Source organism: Eulemur rufifrons, chromosome 7, assembly GCF_041146395.1.
Source record: "Eulemur rufifrons isolate Redbay chromosome 7, OSU_ERuf_1, whole genome shotgun sequence".
Classification (NCBI taxonomy): domain Eukaryota; kingdom Metazoa; phylum Chordata; class Mammalia; order Primates; family Lemuridae; genus Eulemur; species Eulemur rufifrons.
The window spans coordinates 21,128,762-21,154,992 of NC_090989.1; positions in this window are offsets into that span (position 1 = coordinate 21,128,762).

Sequence of the window (26,231 nt, forward strand, 5' to 3'; positions counted from 1 at the left end):
AATATATATGCACCCAACTTAGGTGCACCCAGATTCATAAAGCAAACCCTACTTGATCTGAACCAAATGATAGATAACAACACTTTAGTAGCCGGAGACTTTAACACACCGCTGACAGTTCAGGACAGATCCTCCAAACAAAAAATAAAGAAATAATGGACTTAAATAGAATGCTAGAACAAATGGGCTTGACTGACATCTACAGGACATTCTACCGAAAAACCACTGAATAAACTTTCTTCTCATCAGCTCATGGGACATTCTCTAAGATTAACCATATCCTAGGACATAAAGCATGTCTTAAAAAATTTAAAAACATAGAAATTATACCATGCATCTTCTCAGATCACAGTGGAATAAAAGTAACAATGAATCCTAACAGAAATCCTCATTTCTACTCAAAGTCATGGAAGCTAAATAACCTTCTCCTGAACAATCATTTTATAAATGAAGAAATCAAGTCAGAAATCAAAAGATTCTTTGAATTAAACGACAAAGGAGATACAACGTATCAAAATCTGTGGGACACAGCTAAAGCAGTCCTGAGAGGAAAATTTATTTCCATAAATGCCTATACCAAAAAGACAGAAAACTTAAAAATAGACAATCTAATGAATAGACTCAAAGAACTGGAGAAGGAAGAACAGACCGACCCCAAACCCAGCAGAAGGAGAAAAATTATTAAGATTAAATCAGAACTAAATGAAAAGGACAACAAACAAACCATAAGGGAGATTAATAAAACCAAAAGTTGATTCTTTGAAAAAATAAACAAAATTGACACACCTCTGGCTAGACTAACCAAGAGCAGAAAAGAAAAAAACTCTTATAACCTCCATCAGGAACATGAAAGGAGTAATCACGACTGATGCCACAGAGATACATGATATCATCTATGAATTCTACAAAAATCTTTATGCACACAAATTAGAAAACCTCGAGGAAATGGACAAATTCTTAGAAACACACAGCCTTCCCATGCTCAACCAGGAAGAAATAGAGTTCCTGAATAGACTGATATCTAGATCTGAAATCGAAAAAGCAATAAAAATACCTTCCCAAAAAGAAAAGCCCTGGATCAGATGGGTTCATTCCTGAATTTTACCATACCTACAAAGAAGAACTGGTGCCCATCCTACATAAACCATTCTCCAGTATAGAGAAGGATGGGATTCTCCCCAACACTTTTTACCAAGCCAAAATAATCCTGATACCAAAACCAGGAAATGATGCAACTAAAACAGAGAACTATACACCAATTTCTCTTATGAATATAGATGCAAAAATTCTCAATAAAATCCTAGAAAATCGAATCCAAGTGCTTATCAAAATAATAATCCATCATGACCAAGTGGGCTTCATCCCACAGATGCAGGGATGGTTTAACATATGCAAATCTATAAATGTAATTCACCACATAAATAGAAGCAAAAATAAAGATCATATGATCCTCTCAATAGATGCAGAAAAAGCATTTGACAAAATTCAATACCCTTTTATGATAAAAACACTTAACAAAATAGGCATAGACGGAGCCTATCTAAAATGATACAAGCCATATATGACAAACCCACAGCCAACATCATACTGAATGGGGAAAGACTGAAAGCATTCCCACTTCGAACTGAAACCAGACAAGGCTGCCCACTGTCCCCATTACTTTTCAACATAGTATTGGAAGTCCTTGCGAGAGTTGCCAGGCAAGAGAGCAGAATCAAGGGAGTCCAAATAGGGACAGAAGAGATCAAACTCTCACTTTGCTGATGATATGATGTTATATCTAGAAAACCCCAAGGAGTCAACCAAGAGACTCCTGGAATTGATCAATGAATTCAGTAAAGTCTCAGGATACAAAATCAAGACACACAAATCAGAGGCATTCATATATGCCAACAACAGTCAAACGGAGAACCAAATTAAGGACTCAGTACCCTTCAAAATAGCAACAAAGAAAATAAAATACCTAGGAATATATTTAACTAAGGAGGTAAAGGACCTCTATAGGGAGAACTATGAAACACTGAGGAAGGAAATCGCAGAACATGTGAATAAGTAGAAAACCATACCATGCTCATGGATCGGTAGAATCAACATTGTTAAAATATCTATACTGCCCAAAGTTATCTACAGATTCAATACAATCCCTATTAAATTACCAACATCATTTTTCACAGATATAGAAAAAATTTTATGCTTTGTATGGAACTAGAGAAGACCCCGTTTAGCAAAAGCAATCTTAAACAACAAAAACAAAATGGGCAGTATTAATTTGCCAGACTTCAAACTATACTACAAGGCTGTGGTTCTTAAAACTGCCTGGTATTGGCACAAGTACAGGGACACAGACCAGTGGAACAGAACGGAAAATCCAAATATAAAACCATCCTCGTATAGCCATCTAATCTTTGACAAAGCAGACAAAAACATACTCTGGGGAAAAGATTCCTTATTTAATAAATGGTGCTGGGAAAACTGGATATCCACATGTAGAAGACTAAACCAGGACACACAGCTTTCACCTCTCACAAAAATCAAATCACAGTGGTTAACAGACTTCAACCTTATGTCGGAAACTATTAGAATTCTAGAAGAAAATGAAGGAAAGACTCTTACAGACATTGGCCTAGGCAAAGAATTTATGAATAAGACCCCTAAGGCAATCACAGCAACAACAAAAATAAATGAATGGGACCTGATTAAAGTAAAAAGCTTCTGCACACCCAAAGAAACAGTCACGAGAGTAAACAGACAACCTACAGAATGGGAAAAAAATTTCGCATACTACACATCAGATAAAGGACTGATAACAAGAATCTATTTAGAACTCAGGAAAATCAGTAAGAAAAAATCGAACAACCCTATCAAAAAGTGGGCAAAGAACATGAATAGAAATTTTTCAAAAGAAGATATAAAATTGGCTAACAAACATGAAAAAGTGTTCAACATCTCTAATCATCAGAGAAATGCAAATCAAAACCACAATGAGATATCACTTAACCCCAGTGAGAATGGCCTTTATCAAAAAAACCCAAAACAACACATGTTGGCGTGGGTGTGGAGAGACAGGAACACTCATACACTGCTGGTGGGACTGCAAACTAGTGCAACCCCTGTGGAAAGTATTATGGAGGTATCTTAAACAGATTCAAGTAGACCTACCATTTGACCCAGCAATCCCATTACTGGGCATATACTCAAAGGAAAAAAGGTCATTCTGTAACAAAGACACATGTACCCAAATGTTTATAGCAGCACAATTCACAATAGCAAAGATGTGGAAACAACCCAAATGCCCATCAATACATGATTGGATTAGTAAGCTGTGGTATATGTATACCATGGAATATTACTCAGCTATAAGGAATGATGAAGATACGACATCTCTATGGTTCTCCTGGAGAGAGTTGGAACCCATTATATTAAGTGAAGTATCCCAAGAATGGAAAAACAAGCAACACATGTACTCACCAGAAAATTGGTTTCCCTGATCATCACCTAAATACAAATCTGGGAACGACACCAATTGGACATCAGACTGAGGTGGGGGGTGGGGGAGGGGATGGGTGTATGCCTACACAATGAGTGCATTGCGCACCGTTTGGGGAGTGGTAACACTTGAAGGTGCTGACTCGGGAAAGGGGGGGTGGGGAAAAAAAAATATGAAACTGTTGTTTTTAAAAAAAAAAAAAAAAAGACTGATACCAAATTCCTGAAGATAAAATCTGGCATATCTATATGTTAGACCAGCATACACGTGTGCTCCACCTAAATGTAGTTGGGTGCAGAATAACATATCTATATTTGCGGCTGTGAGAATGAAATATTCTATAAAGTATACTTCCAATTTAACAATATTTATAACTTATTTAAAACTCTTTAAGTAAAAGAGTCAACAGTCTAGTTGCAATTGCCAGTTTAAAATAATTACAATAACTGTGACACCAGCATAATTTCCCAAGAATTGGCAATGATGAAAATTTTAGTTATTCTTTTTTCTACAAATTCATAATCTGCAAAATACTGTTACAGTAAATTTAGAAAAGTATCTAAATCTGGTGTGTGTAAATCAGTTCTTAATTATTTCTAACGTTTTCCTGATTTGGAATGTGTTAATTATCTATTGCTGTGTAACAAATTACTCAGAATTTATCAGCTTAAAATAATGAGCATTTATCTCAAAGTCTTTGTACTTTTCCAAGGTCATTTTTCAATTTCTTCCTAAGTTGAATTGAGACATTTTCTATTTTTCCTTTATCTGCTTTATTTATATGGTTTTTGTATTCCTCACACTTAATTCTTTCTCTTTAGCATTATCTCCCAAAGAAACTAAATCCATAATGTTAATAAACTGGAAAATAAATTGTTACAATTGACAAAATTGCAATCAGAAAACTTTTAATTCCATTAGAGAATTTTGCAAAACATATTTTATTGAGAACAGTACATCTGTAACGGAGTTAAGCAGTGGACATATATGAGAGATTGATTTTAAATATGAAGAGATTAAATTTTATGTGCATACTATCTTAATTCATTTGGCTAAATATATAAGGGTATATGGATTAAGTCTTTATGACTATCAGCTTCATAGCATATAGAAATTCAAAATATCATGTGTACTTATATGAAATATCTACGTCATTCTTTATTAAACTATGAAAAAGTACAAATTAATTAATTTTGCATGTATAATTGGTTTACATATTTTGGGGGCAAAAATGTACAAATTAGTAAATTTTGCATGTATAATTAGCTTACATATTGTTGGGGCTTGTAATATCCTATGTTAAAAGATGTATATGGAAAATATACATGTTCATGTATATGAAAAAAAGCACTTTAGATAAAATTTTGAGTTAGTATTTCCTACACTATTCTTCAATAGAAATGAAAATGAAAGGTACAATAACAAGGTCAGTGACCTAGAGTTAAAATGCAATCTGCTGAGAGCAGAAAGTAATAGGCATAGAATTGAGTAACCTCTTTATATTGCTGTGGCCTGACTGGTGAGATAATACCTCAGGGTAGCACTCAAAATAATTCTCATTCTGGTCTCCAATATTGCATTATTCAAGGTCTCATGAATTTTTACATGATAGTCTGACCTAAAAACATTTCTGTAGCTACAAATCATTTTCTAATGTGGCATTGAAAATTTGATGAAATAATAAGGCAAATCTGATGTTTTCAAGGACCATTAAATCAATATTTTAAAAAATTATTTTTATACATACTCTACTAGTTAGACATTTCATTTATTTCCAGATTTGTTCCTTTTCAGAAAAGTGTTGTAATAGGTCTTCTTTTGAGTATAACAAATTGCCTAGAAGTAGAATTAACAAGCAATAGGATAGCTATGCGTTTCATTTATGAATAATTGACAAATTTATTTCCAAAGCATTTGTAGTATTTTGTTTTCCAATCAGTAATGCATGAGTGTTCTTGTTTCTGTACTCTTGTTCCTGTACTTTCTTATCAATATTTTGCATGTCTGTCTTTTTAATTTTAGACATTCTGTATATTGTGCTCTTTGTTGTCTTATTTGTGTATGTCAATGTTTTTATTTTTTTAATTCCTTAAGCTATTCTACTTTTGTTGAATTTTCATATCAATGTTAGATTCACTTTTTCTGTCCATATCAAAAAGGAAAGATTGGCTGGAAATTTATTAGGATGTGTTTAGTCTATAAATTTTGGGGAAAACTGACATCTTAATAATGTTGACTTTTCTAATCCATGAACATGGTGCATGTCTCAATTTACCACTTTTAGCTTGTTTTGTACATTTTATATTCAAAATTTTGTATTGTTACACATATTTTAAATTGTTTCTAAATCCTTAATGTTTATCTATTGATGTATATAGAAGTGAAAGATAATTTTATATATAAATAATTACATATGTGTTATATAATATATATATCTAGATATAATATACATGCATGTATATTTATGTATATAGAGATACATAAAAAGATATATGGAGACAGAGAGAGACAGAGAGACAGAGAAAGAGAGAGAAAGAGATCATCATGTTTTATCCATAATTGGGTGCCATTTTGGAATATAAGAGAAGATAATTAAAATATAAACTTAAAATGCCTTTTAGTAAAGCTGTGAACTTATCTGTCATAAATCCTTCTTAGTAAATCTTTCAATATTTTAGTAAATTTTTCATTTAATCTTGAAAAGAGGAACATTCAAATAGCTCATATCCTGCTCCTGAGAAGCAATATTTTATTGATATCTATAAATATATATATATTTATTTTCTCAGTATGTAAGCATTTTTGGGGTTTGTTCGCGCCACTGTCTTCTCCTCTCTAACTTCTTGTTCCTCAGCTTCGCAGTTTTTCTTGGTTGGGTCCCCAGATGTCTCTGTTGTCTCTCCCTGTGATCCATACCTGAGCTGCAACTGCACTCCAGTCTCCTAAGTCCAATATTCTACTTTCCAGCCAGGACAGTCTGACAAGCAATGCTGGCATGGATGTGAAAAGAAAGAAACACAAACACTTATACACTGTTGGTGGGACTGCAAACTAGTACAACCTCTATGAAAAGTAGTATGGAGATAACTCAAAAAACTAAAAGTAGACCTATTATTTGATCCAGCAATCCCATTATTGCGTATTTACCCAAAGGGGGAAAAAAAGCCATTCTATAATAAAGACATCTGCACTCGAATGTTTATAGCAGCACAAATTATAATTGCAACAATGTGAAATCAACTCAAGTGCCCAGCAATACATGAGTGTATTAATAAAATGTGCTATACATCTACCATGGAGTATACTCAGCCATAAAATGGTGAACTAATACCTTTTGTAACAACCTGGGTGGAACTGGAGACCATTCTTCTAAGTGAAGTATTTGAAGTATTGCAAGAATAGAAAAACAGACACTACATGTACTCACTATTAAATTGGAACTAATCGATAAACATTATGTGCACATATGGAAGTAAAACTCAATGGAAATGAGTCAGGTGGGAGGCGGAAGGAGAAGATGGGTAAATGCACACCTAACAGGTACAATGCACACTGTCTGGTTGATGGACACACTTATAACCTTGACCAAACCGTTCAAAAGCAATTCATGTAGCCAAAACATTTGTACTCCCATAATATTCTAAAATAAAATAAATAAATAAATAAAAAGAAGAAAGGAAGAAGAAAGAAAGAAAGAAAGATAGAAAGAAAGAGAGAGAGAAAAAGAAAAAGAAAATTTACAAAAAAAGAAACTTATTAGGAAGGTGTTCTGTATCTCTGAGCAGAGAGAAAAAATATTACAAGGAATTATCTGATTTAGTACCACTGGTACAAATACATCATTTTAACTTTGATATTTCCTGGTATGAAAGATCATCCATTCTTATATACCTTAGGTGAAACAAAAACAAACAGAAAACAAAAAATTAACAGAAAAACATAAAAACAAACAAACAAACAAAAAAAGCAAAAATAAACACTAATAAATTCTTCATTTAATTTTTATATTACATCAATAAAAAATTTCACCAGACAAGTTGAACAAACATGGAAGATTTTATTCAGGACTTTTGCAATAGATGAGAGAGATTGAATTCAATGTCACTGAAAAAAAAAAAAAAAAAAGCCAAGAGAGTTTTCAGCTAGAGGTGAATTAGTGGAAAAATGCTAGAGGACATTAAGGGGGAGATTGGTCAATGTCATTAGGTATCTGTGTTTTCCAATTGGCCATTTTCAAAGTTAGGCTCCTACCCTTTCATAGAGACTCCGAATAGGGGATGCTATTTTTGATAATTATATCTTGCGAGTCCTTGAGAAACACATTCTTAGGTTGTAAACCTGGATAGAGGCTTGAAGAAGATTTATATATCAAAGGCACAGAGAAAGAGTTTATAATTGCAAGTTTTCCAAAGTAAATGCTCTAAGAAAAGGGAGGTCATGGGCCTGAAGTCAGGGAAAACCCTGGCTAAAAATTAGTCAAGCTGAAGAAAAGATTAAGGCCATCTTTGTCAATTATAACCCCTACTTCTGTTCACTTGGACAAAAAAGACCTGTTTCCAAAATTAATTACATAGAAATACGTACAATAAATATAAATTCTAGTGTTCTAAAGCACTTCAGGATGACTATACACAAGAATACTATGGAATTTCAAATGGCTAAAAGGATGATATTGAAAGTTTCCAAACAAATGATAAATGTTTGAGATGATGTATATACTGATTACCCTAATCCAATTTCTATAAATTATATGTATTGCAACATTATGTATCCTATACATAGCAATATGTACAATTATTATGTAAATTTAAAAAATAATTAAAAATGATCAAAATGCAACTTTCCAGAAAGATTAGTGCCATAGTCACATATTTTAGTGTTTTCATCTACAACCTAGAATATTTTAGTCAATATTACTATGATCATTTTATTTTAAAAGCTACATTACTGTACAAAACAGAAAATTTGCTTTACTTTGAATGTCCTATGAAATATAGTAACATAATTAGATCTATAAAATTCACTCAACATATATTAAATTATGTTTTCCTTGAATTTAATAATCACAATATTTTCATTGTGCAATACAATTATTTTAAAATTTAACATTGTTATGGAAATGATAATTAGTGTAGACTGAATTACCTTATAAAACTAACATACTAGGGTTTCCAATAAGCCTCCTGTATTAGCTTACTATTGCTGCCATACAAAAATATGACAAACTAGGTGGCTTAAATGACAGAAAATTATTTTCTCACAGTTCTGCAGGCTGGTAGTCCAAGACAATGTATCAGCAGGCTTGATTTCTTTGGCGTTTGTCCTTGGATTCAGATGGCCACCTTTTTGCTGTGCCTTCACATAGTCTTTTCTCTGTTCTTGTACATCCCTGGTGTCTCTATGTGTGTCTACCTTTACTCATGGAAGAACACCATTCAGATTAGGAGACAACCTAACAGCTTCATTTTAACTTAATCATCTTTCAAAAGGCATTATCTCCAAATACAGTTACATTCTAAGGTACTAGGGTTAGGGATTCAACATATAAATCTGAGGAAGGGGAAACACAATTCAGCCCATAACACCTGGTAAATAAATAAATATTCTAACTCTAAAAAGCTCACATAATAACATGACTATTAGCCAATTTGTAAACAAATTTGTCTAAGCACTGACATGTATTTAAATGTCACTGAAACTCTGAAAATAGAATAATCTTCTACTGGAGGATTTAGAGTAGACTTCATTAAACAGGTAACACCTCAGTTGTGTCATTAAGTTGGCATTTGTACTGGGTCAAAAGAGAAAGAATGATTATGCAAGCAAAAATCATCGTCAACCTCTCAAATTAGCATTGTAACACTCATTTTCCCTTTTTAATACTTTACATATATTAATTAGTGATCACCACAATATTTGTGGTATGTGTTATTTTTATTCTTATTGCATGTGAGGAGATTGAGGGACTGAAAGGTTACAAAAAAATTCTAATATCCCATAGTAAATGGCAGAGCCAGTGTTTATTCATATCTAAAATAAAAATCAACATTAACTACTCAAAGTGATCTCCATGGATTGTATATGTTAGTGGATGATATTATTACTTGTCCTTTTGCTCATGCTGAAATCATAGAATTTACTTTGATGTCTTTCTCTGCTTTCAGCCCATCTCTAGCCAACCACTAAGGCCTGCAGATGCTGTCAGATCCGCAGTCTCTCAAATACATTCACATTTTGCATTCTTTTGCTTTTACTGAAATTAATGCAATCAATATCTCTTGCTTGTATTTTTACAATAGCTTCTTTCTTGGATTTTCATCCTCTATTCTTATCACCTTTCTCTGAAACTTTTCATTCATTACTTCAAAAAAAAGTATTTATTGAATGTAAATAACATGCCACTAAGTTGACAATTATATATTGAATGTCAACTATGGCACTATTTCTTGGTCTGTATATTGGTAAATGCCTTGGAATAATAAAGTACAATGTGGGCAGGGGGCATAGATGATGGAAGGGTTTTTTTTTTTTTTTTTTTTGTCAATTTAAATGGAGTAATCAAGAAAAATCTCAGATATACTGAAATTTGTGCACAATCCAAAAGCATCTGAAGGAATGATCCCATAAATATGTGGATGAATTTGACTCCAGGAACAGGAGACAGTTGAAGTCCATTGTTAATAGTCTGGTTTTTGCTTATAAGTGGGATGGAAATTTATAGGCAGAGGAATTACTTGATAATACTTAAATCTTAGCAAGATTACTCTGGTTTGATATTGCAAAGTGACTGTAGGAGATGTTAAAGCAAATGCCAATTTTAAAAAGAGCCTCCCTGTTAAAAATAAATGGAGAGACTTTCTTTGTTCCCTTTTTCTTAGAGCTTTTGCTGTAATTGTATATTCTAAGTCATTATAATCTAGGTAATTGTAAATTCTTTCTTTTTGTCTTTGAAATGAATGTAAATCTTTTTAAAAAAGCTAAATAAGACTCTAACCAGCTTATAGACCCAGGGTTGCTTTTCTCTACTACTTGGGAACCATCTCTTTCAAATGGAATCATGAAGGCAGATAGAGCCCCTATCTCCCTATTTCTTTGGAAGTCTAGGTGCCTAACTACAGCAGATGTTTTTTTCCAAGTTGCAAAACTCCCATCTGCCATAAAGATATGAGAATATTTGCAATAAATCCAATTAGTGGACATGGATAGCCTTCCCAATTACCAGGTGAATGTAAGATGAACTGTGTGTGACAAATTGTGCTGTCAAGTCTTCTTACTTGAGAACTGGTTATCATTTATCTTAATATTTGTGAAATGGGTTGTAACTGTTTTGCCTTTATAAAAGACTGAAATATCTTCTGTCTTTGTAGTACTTTAGCAGATTGCTCATGACACATATCACATTCTGGTTTAACACTATATATTATTTATATTTCTCCAACAGGGAAGAAGGTTGGAAGCAGTCAAAGGGAAATATCTACAACTCAATGTTATCATTTCCTTGCTATCCCTATGGAGGAGCATTCCATTTCCCTAAACTCTCACCAATAAGATGCATTAATAATTTCTGATTACTCTTTAGGGATCAACTCAAAATAGCTTCTATGATGTTTTCCTTCCTTCTAGTTATCTTAGCTGCCTCTCCTATGAGCTCCCCAGTAATGTTCTTAAAAGGGGGTCTCAACTGTATGCAGAAGCCAAAAAGGGACATAGACAATATATGAAATAGGCCTACATGAATTGTATAATTGGTGGGACCTCTGAAGTTCTGCTTCTTATGAAGAAGTCAGATAACGCCATTCAATACATGAAGTTCAGAATTCTGGGGCTGGATTAGATGGGTTCATGACTATAGCCCATATAGATCTCTGGGTAAATGACTACAACGTGCATCTCTCACTGAATGCTACTGAAATATAAATAATAGCAGGAAGAATGGAGATCCAATGCAAAGGTTAAATAACAATGCTTAGAAACAATGAATTTCTTGCTTTTATTTCTCTCTTTGCTTTAACATGAAAGAAATCACAGAAGTGAGCACCATAAATTCCAGGAGAAAACCATGATTTTAAGCACAGGATATGGAAAAGGGACCTATATGACCCAGAATGTGAAGATAATCCCATTTCTTGTATGTTTATCTGTTTGATTTCTCTTCATTCTTGCCTAGCATTCTCCTGAGGCCAGCTCCAGTCATGGAAGGTGCTTTAGAGGAAGAATCAATAGCATGGGTGTCTGACCTGACCTGTCTCCATGGTCAGAGGAAGCAAAAAACAGAGACCCTGGTGAGTGGAGAATTCAAGATTATAACTCAGTAGGAAACACAAATTAAGTCATTACTATGATTCCACTACATACCTATTAGGATGGCTTTAAGAGAAAAAAAAAATGACAATTTCAAGTACTGGTGAGAATGTAGGGAAACTTGACTTCTTACATGTGGTAGCCACTTTGAAACCACTTTGGGAGTTTCTTAAAAAAGTTATTATACTAGAAGATAATATAGGAGAAAATCTAGATGACATTGAGTATAGTGATGACTTTTCAGACATAACACCAAAGGAACAATCTGTAAAAGAAATAATAGATAAGTTAGACTTCATTGAAATTAAGAATGGTGTCCTTCTGCTCTCCAAAGGACATTGTCAAGAGAATGAGAAGACAACCCACAGACTTGGAGAAAATATTTGCTAAATACACAGCTGCTAAAGGACTGTTATCCAAATATCTCTTAAAAACCAACAATAGAAAAATGAACACCTGATTGAAAAGTGGGCTGAAGACTTGAACAGATGCCTCAACAAAGAAGTTATACAGACAAAATGTAATCATATAAAAAGAAGCTCAGCATCATATGTCATTAGAGAATTGCAAATTAGAATAACAATGAGATGCCACACACAGACCTATTAGAATGGCCAAAATACAAAACACCAAAAAGACCAAATGATGGTCAACAGGTGGAGCAAGACTAATTCTTATTTACTGCTGGTGGGAATGCCAAACAGTCTAGGCATTTTGGAATAAAGTTTGACTGTTTGTTTCAAAACTAAACATACTCTTATCATACAATCCAGCAATCTCACATCTTGGCATTTACCCAAATGAATTGAAAACTCACATCTACACACAATTAGTATATGGATACATATAGTAGTTTTATTGATGATTCAGTAGGTAAATGGGTAAATAAATTGTGGTACATCTGGATGATGAAACATTATCCTGCACTAAAAAAAAATGAGTTATCAATCCATGGAAAGGTATGGAAGAAACTTAAATGCATATTACTAAATGAAAGATATGAAACTATATGATTCCAACTCTATGGCATTCTGGAAAAGAAAAAAAAAAGAACTTTGGAAACAGTAAAAAAGATCAATGGTTGCCAGGAGTTAGGGGAGAGGGAGGGATGAATAGGCAGAGCACAGAGGAATTTTAAGGCAGTGTAACTATTCTGTTTGATACTGTAATAGTGAATAAATGTCATTATGCATTTGTTTAAACCCATGGAATGTATGATGCCAAGAGTGAATTATGATGTAAACTACTTTGGGTGATAATGTGTCAATGTCAGTTCATGACTGTAACAAATGTATCAGTGGGTATTGATAGCGGAGAAGGTTGTGTGGGGAAATACGAGGTATATGAGAATTCTCTGTACTTTCTGCTCAATTGTGCCATGAACCTAAAGCAGCTCTGAAAAATAAACTCCACTTTTTTTCAAAAGGTATCATGGTTTGATGTTTGCCCCCCGCCCCCCAAATTCATATGTTGAAATCTTGACTTCCAAGGTATATTAGGAGATAAAATCTTTGGGAAGTTATTAGTTCATGAGGTGAAGCTTCATCAACAGAGTTAGTGCCATTATAAAAGGTACTACTCAATAGAGTGCTCTCATCCTTTTTCTCCCTCATGAGGACATAGTAGGAAGATATTACATTTGCTGGCACTGTGATCTAGGACTTCCTAGCTTCCAAATCTGTGAGAAATAAGTCTTTGTTGTCTATAAGTCACTCAGTTTATGGTATTTTGTTATAGAAGCCTGAAAAGACTAAGCCAAAAAGAAATATGCACCTACAAAATATCCCAATATTCTCACTTTTAGGGATTTTCGCAAAGGAAACGAAGACTTGGTTCATTAAAACATCTCCATGTGAAACTGTTGTTCACAATCCCAAAATCAGAAGGCAACCCAAATGCCCCCAATTGGTTCATAGATAAATAAAATGTAGTATATTCATATAATGAGACATTACTCAACAATTAAAAGAAACAAACTCCTAAACAACCAAGAATATGGATGAATCTCAAAGGAATGGATGCTAATTCAAAGAAATCTCCTGAGATTAAACACTATATGATTATGTTTATGTCTAACTCTGCAATAGACACAACTATTGGAAGAGAGAACACATCATCTGTTGCTGATGGTTAAAAGTGAGGAAAGGGTTTGACTACAGAAGGAAAGTACAAGGGAGAATTTTTGAGGTAGTCATGGACCTTTATCTTGATTGTGGTTGTGGTTACATGAGGAAACATGTTTATCAAAACTCATAAAATTGCACACATGTATATCTTAAAGAATGAGTTTTATAATGTGTAAATTAAACACCCGCACAGTGTTTCCATTCCAGATTTCCTATTTTTCAAGAAAAAGCTGGAATTTTTTTCTGCTAATAATTAAATTAAACATATTTTAAACATTCCATAGTATTAAAAATGGATAACTACTTGTCAAATACAAATTCCATAGGCCACTAAATTGTAAGTTTTTTGTAAAACGCTGTATTGAAATTGCTTTATAGGCCGGGCACGGTGGCTCACGCCTGTAATCCTAGTACTCTGGGAGGCCGAGGCGGGTGGATCCCTCGAGGTCAGGAGTTCAAGACCAGCCTGAGCAAGAGCGAGACCCCGTGTCTACTAAAAATAGAAAGAAATTATATGGACAACTAAAAATCTATATAGAAAAAATTAGCTGGGCATAGTGGCACCATGCCTGTAGTCCCAGCTACTCGGGAGGCTGAGGAAGTAGGATCGCTTAAGCCGAGGAGTCTGAGGTTGCTGTGAGCTAAGCTGACACCACGGCACTCACTCTAGCCTGGGCAACAAAGCGAGACTCTGTCTCAAAAAAAAAAAAAGAAAAGAAATTGCTTTATAATGTACTCTTTTATGGACAGAAAATTTTTTTCACTATATAGCCTTAGTATCTAGCACAGCACTTCAATAATTTTGAGTAAAGCACAGGATTGAGTATTTGAGGAATCCTTCTTTGCTTACATATGCATAAATATAAAAACATACACAAGAAAGTTTGTTTTGGTTTTGTTTTGTTTTGTTTTGTTTTTTAATATTATTACTGCCTCCACAGGGGTGATCTGTAGTCAGATAAAGGTGATGGAAGAAGACTTTTCATTTCCTATATTTGTGTGCTTTTTGAATTTTGTAAGATGCATTATGGTTTTAAAAATAAATAGGATCTCATTAAAATAATGTAATTAGGAGAGTAGACTAATACAAACTGCCACTTTAAAAATATCAAACTGAGGCCAGGCACGGTGGCTCAGGCCTGTAGTCCTAGTACTCTGGGAGGCCGAGGCCGGTGGATCATTTGAGCTGAGTTCGAGATCAGCCTGAGCAAGAGCAAGACCTCATATTTACTAAAAATAGAAAGAAATTATATGGACAACTAAAATATATATAGAAAAAATTAGCCGGGCATGGTGGCACATGCCTGCAGTCCCAGCTACTCGGGAGGCTGAGGCAGAAGGATCGCTTGAGCCCAGGAGTGTGAGGTTGCTGTGAGCTAGGCTGATGCCATGGCACTCTAGCCCAGTCAACAAAGTGAGACTCTGTATCAAAAAAAAAAAAAAAAGAATCAAACTGAGTCTTGAGAAATAAGCAAATTTGACAAAAATCTAGGTCTAAGAAATCTGTGCATATCATATCATGCTAAATTGAATTGCACTTTTAGAAAATTTCTAATAAAGAACCATGATTAGTGGAACTGAATGCATATGTTAATAAATGAGTATGGAGGCAGAAGTGACATCAAGAAAGGGTTTGTAAGTATCTTTGTCTACTTGCGCTGCTACTACAAAATACAAGAGTCTAGGTAATTTATAAAGAATAGAAATTTATTTCTCACAATTCTAGATGCTGGGAAGTCCAAGATCAAGGTTGGAGCAGGGCTGATGTCTGGTGAAGACCTGTTTCTCATAGACAGTTTTGTCTAACTGTCTTCACATGGCAGAACAGAAGGGCAAAAGGGGCTGGATGGTATTTGATGCTTTCTTTATAAAGACGATAATCCCATTCACAGGAATTCCACCTTCATGACTTAATCACCTCCTGAACTCTCTCTCAGTACTGTCACATTGATGATTAAGTTTCAACACATGAATTTTGCAGGACATTAGACCGTAATAGTACATGATGCTTAGTTGTTCCTATTTTAACGTGAAGGTAATGAGGAGCCATTGAAGCATGTAAAATAAAAATGCCATATTCTGATTTGTCCTTAATAATGATACATCCACAGTGAAAGGGATGACTCTATTAAAGTAGCTTTTGTGAGGGACAAGAAGACTACTTTAAAAGACATTGTAAAAGCCAAGTCAAAAAAGATGAAAGCCTAAGTTAACTTAGCAGTGTTACATGCAATTATTTAACACAATTATTTTAAGATTTTAAATGTAATCAAGAGACACAATACATAGATATTTAAATTTTTAAGTAATCCCAAAAAATTAAACCAACAGAAATACCTTAACTTAAATGTTAAATGTACCCAGTAACAGTAATTCATTTATTCACAGAATTTTGTTTTCATTGGTTCCTGAAATTCAACTAAATGTGTTTAGAGGTATACTACTGATTTATTCATGTATATAAATAGATATATATGTATATCTAGATCAATATTTGTATCAATGTCAATATTTATTGATGTAAATTTTAATAATCTGGTATTATTGCATATGCAAATTTTAGCATATGCATTACCTCATACTTATATTACCTCATACTTTCTTTTAAATGTTTGCTTTCTGAAAATTCTTAGGAAATTCTGTGAAAGGCAGTTTGAATCTATGGATTCACCTTATTCTTCATTTCCTTATTACTCTATATCTCTCCTATACCATACTCTATATCTCTGTGTACCATCCTCCACTCAATCATTCTTATATAGGTTTTATTTGGTGTGTTAGTATAGAGTTGTTAAAGTCTTATGCAACCATTAGAGATAATCTAAGGAAATAATTTCTTGCATTTTAAACAATAGGTACTTTTGTTTCCTATCACATGCACTGTCACTTTTTACAGAGCTTACAAGACTAAGAGAATTAGAGTTCAATTTTCTTGTGAGCATGATGTACCCACTGAATATCAATTTTCCAGTACCTTTATAGCACAAATAGTCTGAGCCATCCCTAGTGGGAAAATCTTGGTTTCCAGAAGTCCCATGCAGTGTTTTAGGTTAAGCCATCAACTAAAGCTCAACACACAATGGGACAAATTTTAGCATATGCATAAGGCACCAGTAACTTTTCTATGTGAGAACATTTATCACTCTTGTACTTGGGTATCTTTTCAGGGGGCCAGAAAGTGCAGATAAGATTTTCTGTTGAATACATCCCCGTAATGTATAGTCAGTAGGAGATCACAAATTGTCAGCAGAAAAGAAGATTCAGCCTAAAACCTGAACATACATACACTTTGAGTGAAATATTTCTGAGCCCACATGTTTGATGTCCTTAATTTTCAAGTATTTTTTTTGGTTAAATCATTGAAAAAAGTTAAAGTTGGAAAAGGGAACTAAGGGGAGAATATGGGAGTGTCAACCAAAACAAAAAAATAATCAGAGAAAAATATCTCCAAATATGTTGAATTTATTCAGCAGTTAGAAAAGATTATAACCCAAGATGAACCTCTATGGAAAGCCACAGAAGCATATAAAGAGGGAAAGGAAAAGGGAAATCTTTATTGGCAAAAGGAGGAATTCACAAATTTCATTCAAGAGTTCATTGGTTTGTAGACTCAAAGCCAGATTTGGTATCAGTTCATTGTGGAGATGCTATTAACTGGGCAGGCATTTTTTCATCTCATCTGAATTGCTGCAATCTTTCCTGTTTTGATTGGTGCAAAACTAATTGTGGTTTTAGCATTGCTGACATTTGCTTTTTGATATTGTAATACCTTCTTAAATGTGCTTATGTTATATACTATTTTAATGCACATTTATTGCTTTATGTTTTTTTGCTAATGCCTTATTACTTGCTGTTTATTTTATATTTATTTTAGACTATGGAAATGATATTAGACAAAAAGCAAATTCATGTATTTTTCTTATTCAAGTACAAAATGGATTGTAAAGCAGCAGAGACAACTTGCAACAACAACAACACATTTGGTGCAGGAATTGCTAAGGAACGTACAGTGCAGTGGTGGGTGAATAAGTTTTGCAAAGGAGACAAGAGCCTTGAAGATAAGGAGCACAGTGGCCGACCATGGGAAATTGACAATGCCCAATTGAGAGCAATCATCAAAGCTGATCCTCTTACAAATACACAAGAAGTTGCCGAAGAACTCAATGTCGAGCATTCTACTGTCATTCAGCATCTGAAGCAAATTGGAAAGGTGAAAAAGCTCTATCATCGTTTTGAAGTGTCACCTTCTCATCTTGTATGCAACAATGAACCATTTTTCAATCAGATTGTGATGTGCGATGAAAAGTGGATTTTATATGACGACTGGTGATGACCAGCTCAGTGACTGGACCCAGAAGAAGCTCCAAAGCACTTCCCAAAGCCAAACTTGCACCAAAAAAAGGTCATAGCCACTGTTTGGTGGTCTGCTGCTGGTATGATCCACTACAGATTTCTAAATCTTGGAAAAACAATTACATCTGGGAAGTATGCTTAGCAAATTGATGAGGTGCACTGAAAACTACAACATCTGCAGCTGGCATTGGTCAAAAGAAGGGGCCCAATTCTACTCCAGGACAATGCCCAACCACATGTGGCACCACCAACACTTCAAATGTTGAACGAATTGGACTACTAAGTTTGACCTCAGCCACCATATTCACCTGATCTCTTGCCAACTGACTACCACTTCTTCAAGCATCTCTACAACTTTTTGCAGGGAGAACACTTCCACAACCAGCAGCTTACAGAAAATGCTTTCCAAAAGTTCATCGAATTCCAAAGCACTGATTTTTTTACACTACAGAAATAAACAAACTTATTTCTCGTTGGCAAAAATGTGCTTATTATAATTGTTTCTATTTTGATTAATAAAGATGTGTTTGAGCATAGTTATCATGATTTAAAATTCATGGTCCAAAACCACAATTACTTTTGCACCAGTCTAAATAATAAAAGAAAGTCTTTCCTGAAAAGAAATTCTTTCCTAAAAATAATTTTTTGTGGGGTTATTTTTAAAAGTCTTTGAGGCAATCTTTCTCCCAAACACCCTTTATACTTCCTGAGCTCTAGATTGTTTGGGTCTGATAGAAAGTGATTTCATCCCAGAATCTGCAACTTCCACATTCCCCTCTTTTGATCAAGATCTTTCTCCAAAAACATTTCTGATCAATCATCGTATAGTCAGGTTTTGGTGTTCCTCGGTGCCACGATGGATCTTCCCCAGTTAGTTAGTTTTGATCCACATCTGGGGGAGGTGACCAATAGCTTTCAGTTAGTGTCAATACCCTTTTTGTCACATTTGACCAAAAAGGAGGCCAGAAGGCGAAGCTGTCAGATTCAGTCCATCCGGATTTCAATATTGTTTGATTCTGTCTGTTCCATAGGTATTGGCTATCATTCCAAGATGCTGTGCTAACATCATTCTGTTAGTAATTGAATTTCTGCAGAAATTTGATGGACAGCAGATAAATATTTTAAAAAGGAAAATACAAAATAAAAAGAACAGTAACATGAAAACTCCAATTTGCATGACAGGTTTAAGCCGGGAACCTAGATGTAAGGCAACCAACTGAACAAATCAGATGACCATGTAGGACTGGGTGAGATTTGTTGTAGCTGTGTGGCTGCTTCTCTTATTTTATGTAACCATGCCTCAACTTTCCCAGAGGAGTGTATCCAGGTAAAGCCTATATTAGCAATAGCACAGACACCACTTTGCTCAGCTAATGCATAATCAAGAGCAATCCTATTATCTAAAATTACTCTGGCAAGGAAAATTAATGCATGTTGCTGTGCAGTGGTGGCCTTTGCAGTGGAGTCTGTAAGGTTAGCAATAGTGATGGATAGATTTTCAATCATTAATTGATTAGCCCAAATTTCACCTCAGGGAAGGATTCTTTGGAGGAAAGCAGCATAGGAAGGTTTGTCATCACCAGGGAGTCAAAGGGGGAATTTCACCTGGTTCTGTGACATAGCATGCGTGGGGCAGCCCAATGATTACTCAAATGATCAGTTTCAGAACTGTGGTATGTTGACAACAATGCAGTCAAACATCTCAACCTACACTGACCTCCTGTTACCCATGTGTCTAACCATTTGGAGGCCCATGCTGAGGTGCTCTACTCATAAAAGTAGATATACCCAATAGGAGCATAGACAATTCTTCCATCTGATTTTTTTCTATATAGAATAGAATTAACACAGGGTTCAGTTATGTTACCACAGTTGTTAATAGCCCCTCCTCCTTAAACCAGTCCCAGTAATTTTTCTAGCTATGTTAGGAAATCCTAATTTTGTGGTTTTAGAGGGATGATCCAATGCATATTTTGGGGACCCAATTGGGAGGACACCAATTTAAGAAGGTAATGCAGGAAACAGGAATTAAAGGTGAATGAGAAAGCTTAATCCCATAGTAGTCTCCAATGGTACAATTTGTACAGGTTGTTGTATTTGGGATGTTAGTGAAATGTGTTACAGGTAGAACTAAGGGGTCATTAGAATCATAGATAGATTGAAATTTTTGATGACAATCAGTAAGACTCCGCCCTTTCACCTCCCCACATGGCAACAGACTGGGAAATGAAGACAAGAGCATTGTCTTTCCAGAGGAAAGACAATGAAAATAAGGTAAGAATTAGAAGTGAGGAAAGGGTATGCAGCTGTGGTCTAAGCATCTCGAGAAAATCCAACTACTCAGATGTCACCTGCTTTAAATCCTAGAAATCTTTAGTTTTAATGTTTCAGCAAGAGTTCAGATCTACGGAGTAGCTGATGTCTTCTTTAGATTGAGATGCATGTATCCAGGAATCAATTTCTTAAATTTGGTTGCACAAGGATTAGTTAACAAGACCTGATATAGCGCGTTCCAGGGAGGTTGGAAAGAGGCTTTTGTAAATGCCTTTTTTCAATAGAGAAAATCTGGTTGTAGGTTACATTGTTTCAGGTCTTCATCACACAAGAGCCACTGTGAAAAGATTATTCTACTAAAGCACAATTTTTATTCATAGCCTTGGATACACTTTTACAATATTGAAACATTTCACCTTTTATTACTTTTGGGTCAAAGAAATCTGGGGCTAAATACATGGGGAGTTGAGTAATTGCCTTGATGAGTAGGAATTTAATTTATGTAATCCAAAGGGAGTGGCCCTTAGATTGAGAAACACTATAAGGAGGGCTTTTGCTCATGGTAAATGTAAGGTTTCCATAAATTTTACCAATTAAATCTTAAGAGTACCACTGATGCCTTCAATCAGAGAATTGGAGACAATAAGCATAACGAGAGAGCTGTAAAATTGGCCAGATAGTACACACTTACTTTACATCTTGTCCAATAAAATAAGCTCCTCAGTCACTATGGAGCTCAAAGGGAGTATTCCATTTAGAGATTATTTTCTCTAATAGGATTTTAGCTACTGCTGAGGCAGTAGCCTTTCTGCAGGGGAATACTTCAACCCAATGGGAGAACATACAGGCCATGATTGAAATATACTCCTATCCATGTGAGGGAGGTAGCTGAATAAAATCCGTCTGCCAAACCTTCAATTGCCCATTAGGGAGGTTAAAATGACTAGGTGCTGTGTGCACTGGTCTCTCCAGGATTTAATTTAGCACAGGTGAGGCAGGCCAGATAAGCAACCTTGGCAGCTTTATTAATGTTACCCCATCAGTATTGTTTATAAAAGTGATCATCTTCTCTGTAGCCCAATGACTTAAATCATGTACAGTAGTTAAAAATGAAAATTTCATGGAGTCTGACAGGACAAGCTTTCTCTTGGCCCAAACCCAAGTTCCTCTTTATCATTAAACCAGCAGCCATTATTTCCCAAATTTGTTTTTCTACTTCTGTTGCCCAATTTTGTGGGTCTTTAATAATTGATTTCAAGTCATCTTTTGGAAACTTTTCTAGGTGGGCCACAACAGAGATTTAATCAGTAGGACCTTTAAGGGCAGAATTCTTTGCTGGGTTATCAGTAAGGTGATTTCCTCTAGATTCCATAGTCTAGTTTTAAATGGTCAGAGACTTTGCTGTTGATCAGAACAGTGGGTAGCTGTATTTTATCTAGCAATTCTTTTATGTATGGTCATTATGTCATCTCCATTGGAAGTGAGAAAACCTCCTTTTTAATTTTTTTTTTATTTCAGCATATTGCAGGAGTACAAATGTTTAGGTTACGTATATTGCCTTTGCCCCACCGGAGTCAGAGCTTCAAGTGTGTCCATCCTCCAGACGGTGCATACCACACCCATTAGGTGTGAATACACCCATAGCCTCCTCCCCTCTCCCATCTCCCTGACACCCAATGAATGCTATTACTTTATGTGCACTTCAGTGTTGATCAGTTAGTACCAATTTGATGGTGAGTAGAACAATATAGAAGTGTAAGATAGGTAGATTATGGAGATTTAGGAAATGGAACACAAAGCAGAGAACAGCATAAGAGAAGGCAATAAGAGAATGAATATAAATTGGAAAACTTTAAAGGGATTTTTGGGTAAAAGTGGGAAAAATATTTTTGAGGATCAGATATTATAATATTTGAAATTTGGGAAGACACATAATGATGACTAGGCAAGCTAATGTTAGCCCTTCTTTGGAAAACTTCAATAAAAGTTTAAATTATTTGAATTATTTGTGATATTTTTAAAAAATGAATTAAATTATTTTCTGAAATGAATTAAATTATTATGACTGACAAGTGTCCAGAAGATACAAAAAATTAAAAACTTCATTTTACTTAATTATATTTATCATATGATGTTTCCAGTTTTTATTTGTATTCCTTTTTCACTTTTATAGCTTCCAAATATTTTATATAAAAAAATCAAGCTGCTGTTTACATTAAACATAATTGCAGGTTTTAAACTACATTGTCTTTTATTCTGCAATTGCTTTAAACAGCTACTAAAAGAGCAGGCATCATCCTCACTTTATGTTCAATTAATTGATATTTTGTGAGAAGCTTTAGAAACCTCCTTTCCAAAGGCTAAACTGCTGACATCTTTTAAAGCACATATATAGTTATAAATATGTAATTATTAAAAATATATAACTATATACAAACTACATATTTAACTTTACTATACATATACAAATGTGCATACGGATATATTTCTTCATCTTCAAAATTTGAACAGTGTTAAGCACAAAATTCCATCAAATAAATATGACTACTTCTACTTATTAGAATTTCATGGTAATACATATAATTGGCTCAAGTTAATATATATTTTCAGGGGGAAATACTGAAAATTATTCATTATAAACATTGAAATGGTTTGAGTCTATAAGGCTTATGTCTTCTAATATTAATTATTTTCAGATATAAATAGCTAAATATCTAAAGTTCATTTACATACAAGAAGAAATATTTAGCATTATATAATTAATTTTATAATTTTTGCTTGATAAGATCAAAATAAAAGCATCTGGTGCAAGTTTGTCTCCTCAAAATGCATTTTATTGGCAAAATTTCAATGTCAGCAATATTTACATTATTGATTATATAATGTTTTGAAATGAAAACAGTTATTGTAAGTATATGCAAAGAGGCAAATGACTGCTTTCAAAATAATTGTGAAAATTCAAAAACATCAAAAGAGGTACAACTTATCAACTCATTTTAATAAATCCTTGAATGCCACTTGAATATGATTCTTATACAACATATGACCCTTTTGACCCTGTTAGTTATTTCATAGGCATGCAATCTTTGGGGATTTATTTTACCCTTCCTAAGTGAAAAAGTGTAATTCATTTACCTTTCCTAAGTGAATTACTTTTACATGGAACCCTTACTCCCTAGCCTAACTCAAGTACTGTATTATAAATTCTCTTAGAAACCCCATTTATTTCCTTTAGAGTTTGAATATCAATTGTACTTTGGCATTTATTTAATGTGTATCTCCCCAGTTAAGCTCTATGAGTATAGACGCTAAGTCTAACATCTGCCACATTGTAAGAACTTTACTTTATAAAACACATATTTTTTTGTTATTTTGAAATGTGAAAGAATAAATTAAAGAATCCACAAGAGTCAGCACTAGAAGTGTCTTTATGTTGTTTTTGCAAAAGATGTAAGAATGTGAGTAACTATGGAAGTAAAGGGATAAAGCCAAATATGTTTAAGTGAAGTTTATTATGATTTCTAGTTATAATATCCTGTTATACAATAGAGAACTTGATAAATTGCCTCAAAGTATTTGAAACAGGTAGATTCCTGTTGGCTGTGCTTGATAGAATTTTATAAGAAGTGATATTACAGTAAGGAGAGAAATTTAGAAAAGAATTGGCCAGTCTGCAAGCATATATGAAACTAAATAGGGGTAGTTCATGATTTCAGTGACTTGTACTAATGGAAAAGGCAACAGACATTCACATCCAAACATTAAAAGGTAAACCTGACAAATGCTTTGAATGACAAGACCAATTTATTCTCAATCTCTTTGAAAAGAACAAAGCAATTGGGTGGTTGGCATATTCATTTTTTTAAAACCTCTGAATGGATTTAAAGTAGAGTAAAAGTTCAATTTAGAATAAGGGCCCCAGGAAATTATTTCAACTGGAATAAATAGTTTAGGGGAAAGAATAATGGCATGGTTCTCCCACCTAGGCTTGATAGTTCTAATTTCCTGAATTAATGTGCAATAGCGAAGGAATTGTATGGGACAAAGAAAGCAAGAAAATGTAGCACAAATAAAAGTACATCTAGCAAAGAAGAATCAGTATGACTATTACAAATAGATGTGAGTGAAATTAAATAGATGAAAAGCTAAGTTTTACAGAGTGATATATTTTAAAAAGAATCTGTGACTTTACGAGACTAAAATGATTCTTGTTTAGTGTTGTTAGGCAGATAGCAAGGGATTCTGGGTCTCCTAGGGATGAAATTGGGTGTTATTGCCTTGGTGCAATAGTCCCACCTGAGAAGGACATGGATGGAACCTAGGCCCCCATCTTGGTCCTGCCCCACCGTAATCCTCTCCTGAGTGACAGCCATTCCCAAGGGAGGAGAGGACACCCTACAAATCTGCCAATCATAACTCAGCACACCAGCTGCTAAAGAATGCAGAGGACCCTCTAGCCCATGGACCAAGCCCCATAGGTACCACAGAGTCAGAAAACCGACCTAGAACAACCCACATGCCTAGTAACACAACACCCAAGTGTCCAATCAAAGTGGTTCCATGGTGACGTCTGGGCCACTAGGGAGGTCTCAATCCAGGCACCATAAAACAAGATGTGCACCATAACTGACCCTCTTTTTGCCCTTTTCTTGCTCTTTTCCTCTTGTGACAACAGGTCTGATCATCATCTGTGGCATATGTATCATGCTCTGTAAAGCTATATCTTGCTCTTGTCCTATAATCTTATCTTTCTCTCCACAATAAGCCTCATTTTCATGCTTGCCTTACTTTGGTGTGTCTGGTCATTCTTAGGCCATGAGCGCACTAAGAACTGACATTTCAAACTAAAACCTGACAGTGTCTTAGTAAGTTTGTTCTGTCATAATAAAGTACCAAAGATTGGGTGGCTTATAAACAACAGAAATTTATTTCTCACCATTCTGGAAGGTAAAAGTCTGAGATCAGAGTTCCTGCACAAGCAAGTTCTGGTAAAGCCCCTCTTCTAGGTGTCAGATTACCGTGTTCTCCTATCCTTACCTAGCAGAAAGAGTTTCAGAGAGCTCTTTTGTGTTAAGGAAAGAAAAAAAACAAACTCTGTAAAATAATTTTAAGGACATTTATTCTGAGCCAATGAGAGTGACCATGGCCTGAGAATACACAAATCTGAGAAGCCTTAAGTAAGTGGTCCCAAGGTGGGAAGATTATATCTTTGTTTTATACATTTCAAGAAGACAGGAAATGGAGGTAAAATCATAAATCAATTCATGGAAGGTATACATTGGTTTGGCCCCAAAGAGCAGGATATCTTCTAGTGTGGATTGCAAGTCATTGGTGAATTTAGAGATTCTTTAATTGGAAATTTGTTAAAGGAATAAAACTTTGTCTAAAATCTTGGAGTCAGTAGAAAGGAATGTTTTAAATTAAGGTAAGGAAGTGTGTTAATCATAGAGTAAGCCATGATACAGGGCTTCAAAATGATTAGTTAAGCAAATTGATGGCTTGCAGGCTTGACTTAATCTTTGCTTTGTATGGCCTTTGATCCTGTTTATAATGTAGTATTTTATTGCCACAAAGACTGTTTTGTCAGTCTTATGATCTCCATTTTACCATTAATATTGGTCAGTTACATTTAAACTCTAAAAGGCAGGACGTATAAGGAGGTGTGTCTGACCTCCCTTCCCTTAATGGCT